Genomic DNA, 4,797 nt, shown 5'->3' on the forward strand with positions numbered 1-4,797 from the left:
GTAAGTACGAGTCAGCTGACCCTTCCCTGAGTCACTAACATCACTGTTCTGATCTGTGAAAATTTTCACAGTTCACTACAGGTCAGCTGATCCTTCCCTGTGTCATGTACATCACTATTCTGATCTGTGAAAACTTAGGGTTAGTGATGTTAGTGACTCAAGGAAGGGTCAGCTGACCCAAACGGAACTGTGAAAGTTTTCACAGATGTGATGTTAGTGACCCAGGGAAGGGTCAGCTGACTCGTATTGAACTGTGAAAGTTTTCACAGATCAGAATAGTGATGTTAGTGACCCAGGGAAGGGTCAGCTGACTCGTATTGAACTGTGAAAGTTTTCACAGATCAGAATAGTGATGTTAGTGACCCAGGGAAGGGTCAGCTGACTCGTATTGAACTGTGAAAGTTTTCACAGATCAGAATAGTGATGTTAGTGACCCAGGGAAGGGTCAGCTGACTCGTATTGAACTGTGAAAGTTTTCACAGATCAGAATAGTGATGTTACTTACTGAATCGTTATCTGACCATAACTGCACTGTGAACGTTTTCACAAATAAAAATAATGATGTAAATGAATCAGGGAAGGGTTAACTGACCAACAATGCACTGTGAAACTTTTGCAAATCAGAATATAGAAGCCAATTACTCAAGGAAAGGTACAACAACCAAAACTTTATTGTCAAACAAAGTGTACAATTGTATATGTGTATGTGCTCATTTACCTAATGAATTGGAAACCGTTATTCACAGGAACAGCACCGAATGACATTATTATAGGCTACAAAAAACGGGGGGCAGAGCAAAGATAAACACTGCCACGCGATAAAATGCGATTGTGAAAGTTTTCACAAATCGAACTCGACCTAAAACAATGTTTTTGTATTCCTGCAGTCTGCGTGTTTATTGGTAATAGACGTTAAACACGAAGAACGCCTTTCTTTCACATTCCTTACTAGCGGACTTACCAAGGGGTTTACGGACAAGAGCTTTGCTGTGAAAAAAATTCACAGATCGAGCTGGTGAATATGACACCGGTTTAATTCCTGTAAGTGTCCAACTTTTGGCGCTATAGGCATTATAAAATTAAGAGTCGCTACGAAAAAAAACCTGATTTCGGCCCGAAGGACAGCGTCACCTGAATTCACAAATCATGGAGAATGATATTCGGTATTATTTGCATGTCTATGACAGCGCGCTGCGTATTTATAGCCAAAAGAAATCTGAATATCAAACCGCAAACTATCTTTACTGCGGTCAAAAACCGGTGTCTTTTGGTGGAAAGTGTGTCATCTCTGATATTTTTTACAGGTTCAAATGTTATGAATGCAGAATGCTCTGTAATTTTGGTTTTAAAGTATTGCATTCGAGCACAGATACCTAATATAAATCACAGACACACATGAATGAAGATATAGAGCAGATGAAAATGGTGTTCTGTGGTTATACATATCATGAGGGCTTTTTACACTTGAAATGAACCCTGGGTTATACTAAACCCCGGGTAAACTGAACCCAGGGTTATTTATTTGCATATTAGTCAGTGCCATTGACTGGACGAACGTAGCATGTGACCTGTTTAAAGGCGCGACTATAAAGGTAAGAATAAATCAGTCTCTTCTTGACTCCAGTTCACATGTTTTCAGTCACTGATGTAGTGAGGTCCAGGCAGATGAGCAATGATTATGTCAGAGATCAATTTTAGAAGAAGGAATCAATTTCAATCATTTCTAACAAGTGCAAGGTGTTCCAAAGTATTGTATCTACTAGATGAAGTAGAGAAAGTCAAAAGAAAAGCTCAAAACAAGTAAGATTATCTGTGGAAGAAGCAGAAGTAGGAGTAAAGAGAAAATAAGTAAAAGAAAGAGAGTAAAGAATAGAACAGAAGGCACAAGGAATATATGCAGGAAAATTACATCCTCCCAAACTGGGGTTTATGTCTAATAAGAAAGGGACAAATAGACTTATCCATTATGTCATATGTTGTTTCAACGACTATAGGTCATGTCAGGCTAGGTCAGGGCTGTCCAAACTCGGTCCTGGAGGGCCGGTGTCCTGCGGAGTTTAGCTCCAACTTGCCTCAACACACCTGACTGGAAGTTTCTATGCCTAGTAAGAGCTTGATTAGCTGGTTCAGGTGTGTTTAATTAGGGTTGGAGCTAAACTCTGCAGGACACCGGCCCTCCAGGACCAAGTTTGGACAGCCCTGGGCTAGGTCATCAAGACCAGTCAGATGTTGCAGTTAAAAACAGATGTGTGGTTTTCACACCTTTTGAACAAATACAGCAAAACAAGCACTTTCAAATATCATATCTTTCATTTTACGAAAACAGTTCCTGGAAAAGCACATCTAGTACAATTAATGACTAATACTGAGAAACATTATTACTCAGGCAGTAGTTGAAAAATATCCAATATATACTCTTGGAGAATACTACAAATATTACATCTTGAATTTAAATCAAACAAAATAAAAGATAAACACAAATGAGTAGTAAATATATGAATATGAATAAATCATAAATGTGGATATGAAAATCAAGGAAAATATAACAACATTGATTATTTGGATACGTCAGTCACCACAACTAGACCATTTCCCCGCAAACGTTGAAATGACATGCGACACGCGATTAGGTTTCTCTTGCTAAGCACTGTACATGTTTGGCACCGGTTAACACCTCATAAACCCAGGTAACAGTGCTAACCCCAATGAAATGAAATCTACCTTTACTTTTAAATGTACCTGGTTTAGAACCAGGGGTTAAAAGCTCTGTGGAATGGTAGTGCACTGCACAAATTCCAATTCTTCTCCAATTTGTCCCCCAGAACAGGAGAGAAACTAGTTCATCTGGGCATGCCGCACAAAGGTGAATATCTCACACTTCATTAGCCGTCGCTGTTTGACTAGAAAGACAGATTCAGCAGAGAATTGGGCTTGTAGATTTTGTTTCCCCTCTGTCTTGTCATTCCCTGACAACTTCCCATCTCTGAGACGTGCAAACGCTCGACACGGAGCCAACGGGCTGGTATGTTTGACAGGCCGGGACAGAGATAAGGAATAGCATAAATGACACTCCTTCAACTAAACCACATCACAGAGAAGAACCATAAATCACTCAGCACCTGTACAACTTGATGCAAGCAGCTGCACTATAAAACTTCATTTTTGGGGTTTACTGGGTGCATTGAAAAGCATCTCAAAGGTGTTAATTCTTTACGTTTCTTCAATGATTTGTCAGCTTTTCAGTAACCAAACTCCTTTGTGATTTAAAGGGGTCATATGATGCGATTTCAATTTTTCCTTTCTCTTTGGAGTGTTACAAGCTCTTGGTGCATAAAGAAGATCTGTAAAGTTGCAAAGACTAAAGTCTCAAATCCAAAGAGATATTCTTTATAAAAGTTAAGAGTCAACCACGCCTACCTAAAGCGGCTCATTCTAACACGCCCCCACATATCTACGTCACGATGTGGGAAGATTTGCATAACACTGCCCAAATGTTCACACTAGGCCTCCGGCCTCCGCTCACTCTAGCCCGCCGTGTGTGATAATGTTCTTTTTAGCAACATCATATGACCCCTTTAAAAGAGATGGTAAAATGTTCCCACTCATTGGGGTTTTGAGAAACAGATGTATATAAAGATATTTGTTAATATCCCCTTTACTGGGTCTTTGTTCTGAGTTTGTACTGGTGTGGGCCCCACGTGCTGACGTACCAGCCATCAAGCGTTCATATTCTCCGATCTCAACAGGAGGTAGACAGGCAGTGTTTTTCTGGTAAGTTCAGGGCTCTCTCTGCATTGTAAGTAGGATTATGAGGCTAAAGGTCACATTTCACTCTCGGCCTGTCTGTCTATTCATCTTCCTAAAATGGCTGTATGCTAAAACACACCCGCACCTACACACAAATTTCGTAAAAACACTCACACTTGTTTTCATAAAATTTTGTCTACTAACGATGTTCAAAAGTCTATACAAAAGATTTCTAAAAATCATGAGAACATGTTCATAATGTCACTTCATGTATTTTGTTTAATAGCATTAAATGATGAATGAATGAATGAGGGATTTATATGGAAATATATTTTGCATGATATGATGGAAATGTCATTTTAAGCATTTTGGTAATAAAATAGCTTAGACACCTTTGTCTTGCTAAGGCAAACAGTTAGCATATTATATATACTAAATACACACAATTAAATAATATTATTGCATGTTTATTATTTGACAAAGTTACAGCTTGTTGAAAATGATTTCATTTCAATGTCTTTATTTCAAATACAAATTTCTAAAACGTTAGGTTATCATAGTTTTTGTGCGGATAATTTTGCTGTGGCTACCCCTAACAAGAGCAGCTGTAAGTGTGAGAAAGAAATTATTATAGTTTTTAAAATATGATACTTTATACTTTTATGATAAAGATGACCCTCGGATAAGGGTAAAACAATAAAATCAATGCATAAAAGGCATTTGAAAAGTAGCACAAATAAAGCAAGTAATAAAAACAGCTTTAAAGTGACCCGTCTATAACAAATATTCTGTATCCTGTAAGCTTTAAAAATCAACCTCTCAGATATGAAACTGCATGTATTAAAGAAGTTTAAAAGTAGATCTAATGCACAGGCATTAGTGTGTACATGCACTAAAACAGTTGTCCATTTTTTAACATAGCACTGTCAATAGATGACACCAACAATAGATGACTATGTGCTCTATAATTGAACTAATCTGATTTTTTTCAGTGGTATTTCAATGCTTAAGGAGTCCATCCTAAAATTAATCTATTCAAAATGCAAGACC

Source organism: Sinocyclocheilus anshuiensis, unplaced genomic scaffold, assembly GCF_001515605.1.
Source record: "Sinocyclocheilus anshuiensis isolate Anshui unplaced genomic scaffold, SAMN03320099.WGS_v1.1 scaffold1024, whole genome shotgun sequence".
Classification (NCBI taxonomy): domain Eukaryota; kingdom Metazoa; phylum Chordata; class Actinopteri; order Cypriniformes; family Cyprinidae; genus Sinocyclocheilus; species Sinocyclocheilus anshuiensis.